Source organism: Brassica oleracea, chromosome C2 (assembly GCF_000695525.1).
Source record: "Brassica oleracea var. oleracea cultivar TO1000 chromosome C2, BOL, whole genome shotgun sequence".
In the NCBI taxonomy this organism is placed as follows: Eukaryota; Viridiplantae; Streptophyta; class Magnoliopsida; order Brassicales; family Brassicaceae; genus Brassica; species Brassica oleracea.
The window spans coordinates 18,371,110-18,381,563 of NC_027749.1; positions in this window are offsets into that span (position 1 = coordinate 18,371,110).

Genomic DNA, 10,454 nt, shown 5'->3' on the forward strand with positions numbered 1-10,454 from the left:
TAGGTGATATATTCTGAATGAAAGTGTTGTAGAAGCCTGAGAAAGTGGAGCAGAAAGGTTACTAAACCTAATAACATAAGATGTTCTCATGCCGACTTAGAGTTGCGTTTACCTCGAGTATAAGAGCCATCTAAACCTAGTTGTGGAAAAGGGAAAGAGATCTGAAGTCGCATAGGATAGTGAAGAACAGGAGGAGATCTGGAGCCGCGGGCAAAGGAGTATACGCACAGCGGAGTAGTCGGAGAAGCAGCGGCGGAGGCAAAGCGACAGAGTTAGAGTCGCAGCGGCAGAATCAGTCGCAAGGGCAGATTGAGAGACGCAGGCATCAGAATAGGTCAAAGTCAGAGATTTGGAGAGAGTGGAAACCATGGCTGTGGAAGGAAATCGTCGGAGACCATCCAAGAAGATAGCAAAACGATTTCAAATGGGCCACAGACAATTTTAAAAGCTCATCTCGACAAAAAAAAAAAGATGTGAAGTGGCAAAAAGCAAGTTTTCTATTGGTTGATTATTTAGTCCAACGTGGATAGCTTCTATTTTATATTTAGCTTTTAGTATTGTACTAGGGTCTTTGTCCGGGCTACGCCCGGGTAAATTTCTTCTTATAATTTTTAATTAATTTTAGCTTGTTTATTTTCTTATAAAAGCATGTATATGTATTATTTCAAAATTGACTACCAAAAACATAAGTAATAATACATAAATTTATTTATTATGTTCTCCAACGAATTTGAAATGAATAAATTCAGGGGTTGATTGGTAATGGTGGTAAATGTTTTAGACATCCACTTTTTTCTAAAATTTTTATTTTTAAAACAATCATATTTTATCTTTTAAAATTAAAGATATAGTATAAAGTTTTTTTGAAAAAAAATAATATATTAGTTTTCAAAATCAAATTTTCTAAAGATTTCATTTAGTGCTTTGAAAATAGATATATAGCAAAACAATTAAAGGTTCACCGTGAGATCCAGGTCAGTTAGCGTCGGAGGTAACTCGATTGAATCGAGATGTAGTGGAGTATTGATTGTGGAGTTCTGGATCGAGAGAACTGAAACGATGGTGAAGAAACGGTGAAGACGAAGAGCGAGAAGCGTAGAGCCTCATGTTATCCGTCTTGGGTTGAATTTTTTTTTTTAATTGAACCGGGTAGCAAAGCCCAATGCTAACCGACGAAGCCCATCGAAACACAGCAGAGCCCATACGAAAGCAAGAGCCTCGTGTCTTTTGCCAGCGTGTATTATTGGAATGTCTTGATTGGTTAAATATATTAGCCTACGTGTACATGCTAGAAACACTCCATATTCACCTTTTAGTATAGTTTAGATTCTTAGACACATAGAGCTCCTTCAACGTGCTAGAGGCCTTTGATAATCCTTCCAACGAAGTGATTTCATTGAAAGATACGTCAAAGACCAAAAGCCTTGAGAATATGCTTATATCTGGTACTTCCGCTAGCTTGTTATCTCTGAGAATCAGCTCCTACATATACAAATGACTATCAATCGTAAGGCCTCGAGAGATCATATTTGTGAAATTCGCAGAATCAGAGAGTGGATGATAATAATCACCTCGAGATCGGACAAGGCGTCCCAGCGAGAGAGAGGCTCGACGGCGGAGTCTTCGATTAGGTTTTGGCGAAGAGAAAGCTTCTTGAGCATAGAGAGGTGAGCGATCCTCGAGTCCAGTTCCGATAAACGGTTCACCGTGAGATCCAGGTCAGTTAGCGTCGGAGGTAACTCGATTGAATCGAGATGTAGTGGAGTATTGATTGTGGAGTTCTGGATCGAGAGAACTGAAACGATGGTGAAGAAACGGTGAAGACGAAGAGCGAGAAGCGTAGAGCCTCATGTTATCCGTCTTGGGTTGAATTTTTTTTTTTAATTGAACCGGGTAGCAAAGCCCAATGCTAACCGACGAAGCCCATCGAAACACAGCAGAGCCCATACGAAAGCAAGAGCCTCGTGTCTTTTGCCAGCGTGTATTATTGGAATGTCTTGATTGGTTAAATATATTAGCCTACGTGTACATGCTAGAAACACTCCATATTCACCTTTTAGTATAGTTTAGATTCTTAGACACATAGAGCTCCTTCAACGTGCTAGAGGCCTTTGATAATCCTTCCAACGAAGTGATTTCATTGAAAGATACGTCAAAGACCAAAAGCCTTGAGAATATGCTTATATCTGGTACTTCCGCTAGCTTGTTATCTCTGAGAATCAGCTCCTACATATACAAATGACTATCAATCGTAAGGCCTCGAGAGATCATATTTGTGAAATTCGCAGAATCAGAGAGTGGATGATAATAATCACCTCGAGATCGGACAAGGCGTCCCAGCGAGAGAGAGGCTCGACGGCGGAGTCTTCGATTAGGTTTTGGCGAAGAGAAAGCTTCTTGAGCATAGAGAGGTGAGCGATCCTCGAGTCCAGTTCCGATAAACGGTTCACCGTGAGATCCAGGTCAGTTAGCGTCGGAGGTAACTCGATTGAATCGAGATGTAGTGGAGTATTGATTGTGGAGTTCTGGATCGAGAGAACTGAAACGATGGTGAAGAAACGGTGAAGACGAAGAGCGAGAAGCGTAGAGCCTCATGTTATCCGTCTTGGGTTGAATTTTTTTTTTTAATTGAACCGGGTAGCAAAGCCCAATGCTAACCGACGAAGCCCATCGAAACACAGCAGAGCCCATACGAAAGCAAGAGCCTCGTGTCTTTTGCCAGCGTGTATTATTGGAATGTCTTGATTGGTTAAATATATTAGCCTACGTGTACATGCTAGAAACACTCCATATTCACCTTTTAGTATAGTTTAGATTCTTAGACACATAGAGCTCCTTCAACGTGCTAGAGGCCTTTGATAATCCTTCCAACGAAGTGATTTCATTGAAAGATACGTCAAAGACCAAAAGCCTTGAGAATATGCTTATATCTGGTACTTCCGCTAGCTTGTTATCTCTGAGAATCAGCTCCTACATATACAAATGACTATCAATCGTAAGGCCTCGAGAGATCATATTTGTGAAATTCGCAGAATCAGAGAGTGGATGATAATAATCACCTCGAGATCGGACAAGGCGTCCCAGCGAGAGAGAGGCTCGACGGCGGAGTCTTCGATTAGGTTTTGGCGAAGAGAAAGCTTCTTGAGCATAGAGAGGTGAGCGATCCTCGAGTCCAGTTCCGATAAACGGTTCACCGTGAGATCCAGGTCAGTTAGCGTCGGAGGTAACTCGATTGAATCGAGATGTAGTGGAGTATTGATTGTGGAGTTCTGGATCGAGAGAACTGAAACGATGGTGAAGAAACGGTGAAGACGAAGAGCGAGAAGCGTAGAGCCTCGTGTTATCCGTCTTGGGTTGAATTTTTGTTTATTAATTGAACCGGGTAGCAAAGCCCAATGCTAACCGACGAAGCCCATCGAAACACAACATAGCCCATACGAAAGCAAGAGCTTCGTGTCTTTTGCCAGCGTGTATTATTGGAATGTCTTGATTGGTTAAATATATTAGCCTACGTGGACATGCTAGAAACATTCCATATTCACCTTTTAGTATAGTTTAGATTGATGATTCTTTTCCCATTAACCATTAACTAACATTTAACCAAACTGGTTCACTCTAATGGGAACGATTTACCATGTTCGTACATTATTAAACAATTATAAACATATAAACCAAGTATAAATAATTATATATGTTTTTAAACTAAGTGTAAACATGCAACTCATTAACCCTTTGTTCATCATCTGAACAAACCGGTAATTGGAGACGATTTAACGTACTTCTATTTGTACACAAAACAGTTTATATTATACCCAATATCATATACAACCTGTTTATTTCTACTTATACATATGACAATGGCAAGTCATTTTATCTGTTCTTATAATAACTACTAGATTTTGACCCGCGCTTTGAAAGAGCGGGATTTAATTATATGCAAAACTATAATTTAAAATAGATATACAAACGTTTATAAAAATATAAGATTATATGTTTATTTATCTTAATATAGTGAAATGTTTATTTAGGTTTAAGGATGTGTATTTGTAAGATTATACGTAGCAACCGAGCGTGCGTTCCGCTCGGACCGAGCTTTCCCGAAACATCGATATGACACGAATTCATGCGTTCTCGTCTACTCTTTGACGCTATCTCCCGAAGACCGTAGCAAAACCATTTCATGTCTCTCGACATTTGAAATCGTCAATCGTACTTTATGGTAAAAACCGCGGAAAGTTCGTTCTTTATCGAAAGAAGCCATAATAAACGCTTCGAGTCAAAAGACGGCCCAAAGGGACCTAAGACATGACTCGAGGCCCAATTTACGATTTCTTAACCAACATCCCGTAAACCGTAGGACAGTTTATGCTTGGTTCGCAAGGAAAGATAAATGTCAAGTTTCCATGGATAAATACGAAATTTTGAAGATAATTACGAAGATCGGGAAAAATAGAATATCTCAATTTTTAGGCTATGACGGCTTAAGGGCAGAAAGGGAAAAGCGTAAACCGACCTAGGAGCGAGTATATAAGGAGTCCTAAGCGAGAGGCATGAGGAGAACTTTTTCAAAGCAAACTTATCACTTAGAGCAATAAGGCAACTTTCCATTTTTGTTATTTCGAGTTACGACTCAATTAGGTTTAGCCGCCTTAGGGTTTTTAGAACTAAGAATCTCGCCGACAGCTCTTGAGCCCAGGCTAATACCTTGTTGTAAACGCTTATACGCAATTTCGGAATAAGAATTCTCTTTGCTTTCTTTTTACGATTCCTTATACTTTATCGTTGTTATCTCGTGTTCTGATTGCTTGACATGTGGTATTAGCAGATATCCGGGACCTCTGGGAAATAGGATTTTCCTAATTTCCTAATTTAAACGGAAATCGACAGTGCGAATTTTGGGTCAAGCGTTTTTATTTTTTGTAGCTATTTAGAATATAAAATTTAGGGTTTATGGTTTAGCTGGAAGCATTAGCGTCGTTAAAATTAGCGTTTTTATTTTTATAGCTATTTTTTGTAGCTATTTAGAATATAAATTTAGGGTTTAAGGTTTAGCTGGAAGCGTTAGCGTCGTTAAAATTAGCGTTTTTATTTTTTGTAGCTATTTTTTATTTAATTTAATATTTTTTAATGAATAATCTATGTCTCACTTTGATTGATCCTAAAAGGTGGGCTGAATTTAAAGGTTTACCCTAAGGGGTGAACCTAAGTTTTGTCCTTAAAAAAACGATAATAGTTTAGTTCAGCTATATTCGGCTATAGCTTATAGGAGTTAATGTTCAGCTCTCCTCTTTCTCACTCTGTTTTTGTTCACTCATTCACTCACTCTCTTTGTTTCTACTTGTGTATCATCATCACACAAGCACACACTCAACTCTCTTTACGTTAGTTGTCTACATTATTACTTCTCTCCAACTCTTTTTCTTTATTAGAATTGGATATCTTTTACAACACCACATACATACATACTTATAGTAGTCTTTTACTAACTACTACACTTGCACTTCAACTACTACAACTTAGCCTTAACTCTCTACTAATAACTCTTACCAACTCAAATAACAACTCTAGACTACTAGACATTAACCAACACTTCACACATTTGTTGGCTTAACTAAACTATCTAGACTTTCGTTATTCTTGTTGTATAACTTCTAGTTACACAACTCAATTTGACTTCTTGTTGTCGTTGGCTTTTACTTCTCCTTCTTCCTCTGTTGCTCGCGCCCCCAAGCTTCTTCTTCTTCTTATTCTTCCATTCGTGATGTGCAGGTGACCAATGGGCATCTTTATTTTTTTTTTCTTTTTTTTTTAATTTATCATCTATAAATAATATAATATTTTATTTTTTGATTAAAAATAAGTTAGACTTTATATTCATTAATACTTAGTGAATATTTATTTGTTCTTTTAAATATATTATGACATATACATGCACTTTTATAAGTTAGACTTTATATTCATTAATACTTAGTGAATATTTATTTATTCTTTTAAATATATTATGACATATACATGCACTTTCATGTTTTATAACTTCTATTTAGTTAAATTTATATATTAATAAAAGCAGTAATTTATCTTAGGTTTAATTAGTTTTTTTTGTAGAAAAAATAGTTTTTATTTTTTTTACTTGAATTGAATTGTATCCTGACCAGACTTTGAATTGTATTTTTTACTTAAACAAATTAATGATAAACATGATAATAACAATTGATGACTATGAAAAAATAAACTATAAACTAAATTCAATATAAAACTGAAATTTAGTATATTGTATATTGGTAATATGTTTAATTCAAGTATTAACAAAAACACATTGGTTTCTCAGTTCGATTTAATTCGATTTGGTTCGGATCGGTTTTGCTTCGGTTTGTTCGGGTTGGGAAAATCTTAAACCAAACAATTTGAAAATAGAGTTTGGTTTGTTTTGAATCGGTTCGGTTCGGATTGTTCGGTTTGACTCGGTTTGATTCGGGTTTTTTTGCACACCTCTAGTTTAATTTAGTTAAATTTATATTTTAATAAAAGCAGTATTTTATCTTATGTGTAATTAGTTTTTTTATAGAAAAAATAGTTTTTATTTTTTTACTTGAATTGAATTGTATCCTGACCAGACATAATGTAAAATTTTAATGAATTGTATTTTTTACTTAAAAATTAATTATAAACATGATAATAACAATGATTTAATTAACAAGAAAAATTGTAAAATATTAGTGATATTGAAAACAATGAATTTTGAAAATATTTCAATTTTATAAAAACAAATCCTTAACAAAAGAAATTCGTATCATATTTGTTCATCCTAACTAAAAGAGAATTGTAAAAATTTATTTGATACTATTTTTAAGAGAATATTTGATGATGAACATGATACTAAAATTATTTAATTAACAAAACAGTGAAAATCAAATAATAACTTCGGATTTGACTTTCATTTTTCTTTACTTTCATTAATTTCTTATTTCGAATTGTGTTTATTTAAACGTTTAAATATAGTATTTTTTCTAATCCGAAGGATAAAGTTTATAAAAAAATTACTATGTACCATGATTATACTATACAAATATTAACTTAAACTTATGTATGAAAATGAGTTTTAATTATAAAATACATCTCAAATAACATATGCAAAAAAAACAATCATAAAACTATAATAAAATGATTTATTTTTTTAAGAGATATTGTGAAATTACAAAATCCAAAATTACAAATAAAATTACAAATAAAATAATTTAATCAAATATGATAAAAATTTATTTAACAATTTTGTAACAAGTTAGGAGTTATCCTATCCTAACTAAGAAAAATAATCATAATGCACAGCAACTAAACCAAACATATTATAACTGTTTGTTGTTGTAAGTAAAACAATATAACTTTTATTGAATTAAAAACATAAAATGTTCTGATTTAAAGGGGGACTCAAGACATGTACCTTACGAATTTAGTAACAATAATGGTTTTTGATCAAAAAAAAAAAGAATAACAATAATGGTTTACACGCTGGACCGGGGTGAATCATCTATTGTTATCGAACCCATAAACATATTTAACTGTATATGATTAATTTATTGAGTAACCAGTGGTATTCCTATGTTTTATTTTTTAGTGAGTTCAAGATTGTTTTTTCGATTTATTTGGTAGTGGTTAGAGACATTAATATATTATTTTGTTTTGAAGTTTCTTAGGTCAAAGAAAAATCGCATAAGTGATTTTTACTGATTGATTTAATAAAAATATAAGAAATAGTTGATAATCACACCAAAGTAAATACAGTTGAACTTAAAAATAAATTAAAATTGATGTTCCAAAAAACACGTAAATGCATATTTTTGTTTTGTGATTATCTTTTTGAGTGAAAATAATAAATTCGTTCATCCTCTTAAAATAATAATAATGCTCGCATGTTTTGTTGAAGTCATGAATGTGGCAATTTGTTAGGGGCTTCATTGTTGCGTATTGGTTATATACTTTGTCTTCAAATTGATTTTGAATCCATTAAGTGAAATTTAATCATAGTCTAGCATTGATCGGACATGAATTGACTATGTTCCTAGGATAGCATATTTTAAAATAAATGTAATGATATATCATCCTAAATGGCTCTGCTGCAAATATCGTAGACTGAGGTTGAAATAAATAGTGGGGTATGTGTCTGAGGAGTTTCTTTCACAGCTGCCCGTGGTTTTGTCTGAATTATAATTGTTTTCTGAATTCTCTGATACCATCTTTTTGTTTTTTAATAAAGTGGAGGAATAGGTTTTACTTTGTAGCTTTGCTATGGTTTAGATTAATATTATGTGTAAATGGAAGAACTTTTTGTTGAAGATATAATAAATTTTAAAAGAATGATTTTTTAAAATTTTATTTTGGCATTAAAACCATTAAATTTAGGAGAAATTAGGTGAATACCCTAAAAGAAGTGGAATACCTTTAGAAGGGAGGGAAATGTTTATGATTGGGAGGGGGGGAAGGAGGGGAAATAGGGTATGGAGTTAATTTTCTTAGATTTGGTGGGTAGAGAGCACAAATTTTCTTAAATTTATAACTTTTAAGGGTATTAGAACATTTATTATTTTTTTTCTCCTCCTCGTCAGCCGATGTATTTGCTATCTATATATAATTAGTTTGAATATTAATATAAATCATAATCGTATTTGCATAATATTGTTATTCTCTCAGAAATGGGTCTGTGATCAAAATAATTATTAACAAAATATAACTTATTTTGTATTGTGGTTGAAAATCTATATTATAGTTGTCTTTGGATGACACATGCTAGTAAATGATAGATAACTGAAGCTTTTTCTCATTTATATATATGAAATAGGCTTGCATGATGTTATATATCATCCATCGATTACAAATGCCTCTTGTTTTTATATTTTACGTGTATTGTCCTCAACCTAGTGTATTGTCCTCAATCTAGAAGAGCAAAGCATTATCATACGTTTGATTTCTATGCTTACTCAAGTGTGCTTAAGTATGTTAATTAAGTATTACCTAGCTAATAGTTTATAGTCACTCTTTTTGTCTTTTTTTTTTTAAGTTATAAAAAGAATCAATAAAAACGCACACTTTTAAAAAGCTGTAAACCACATCTCTCAACAACTGAATTCGGCTAATCTAGATACTGTCAAAAGATCAACAATAAAACATTATATACCTAAACTCCAAAACAACAAACATATTATTTTGCCTAAACAATCATACATCCTATAGTATTGCATCTAGTTTCGAGGAGAACAATCATTTGTCCACACTGTAACCATAAAAAACAAAATTAATATTTGATGATTAGTTTTATCAAAGCGAAGACATAAGGCATATTATCACTACTCATTTGAAAACCAAAAATAAAAATTCATTAAAAACAATTAACATACCCAACGAGAACATAACATAGATTTGAATGATTCAACAATTCAAAATTTTAGGAACCCAGTTACTCACCCACTCAACCATTCACCAATAAGAAAAACTATTAAAACTTTATATGAAAAATGTGACTTGGCCGTTCTCTAGTTTCTTTTTGGATGATGAACACTGCCACACTTGTGCCACTTATTTTCTTCTCACCAAGTTAGTTTGTAACCAATACAACTCTTCATATTCAAAATTCTTAGCTTTTAAAGCTATATCTTTAGTTAAGTTTAGTTACCTAACAGCTTATGCTGACTTGCAGCTTTGGTTTCTTTGACACAATTGTGTTGTTCTTATTCATTGCTCCACCATTTGGCCCCTTGCTCGGTGGTTCCACCCTTTTTATTCCTTATGTTATTGATCCAAATTTCACAAGCTTTTGAAACTAAAATGTTCATAAGCACTTAGTGCAAAGAGCTAACTTTTTTAGGAAAATACCTTTAAGGTGTTTGTTTCCTTCTCTTTTTCTGAGTCATCCTCATCATCATCTGAGTCCAATCTAAAACCAAATAAAGAAAACATGCGTCACATGTATTTCAGAAATCAGCATAACGATCATAGCTTTCAACAAATTAATTGAATCAATGCTAGTCACAACCCATCCAAAAAAAAAAACTAAACGCTTAGACTACTTCTTGTTTTTGTATTGTTTATTTATTGAATTCATTGGTACTCTTTTTCTTAAAGAAAACATTTTAAACATTAATGATTCAAATGACAAAATCTTTGATTAGGTTCAATGCATTAGACCAAATGGAAAGAAAAAAATAAGGCATTAGAAGTAAGCACCTCTTCCATCTTTTTTTTTTTCACATGACATGGTCTATTATGACTTTTGAACTTTTACATGGAATTTGTTACTTTCAGTAAGCTAACCTTGGGATAATAACAATAACCAAATCAACAGCGTGTGTTCCTATTATTTAGAAATTTTGTTTCTACTATAAAGTAATTTTGCTTTAATAAGGTTCTCGAGAAAAGATTCATACAGGCTGCAACACCTTGGGTTGGGATAGCCAACCAAAGCC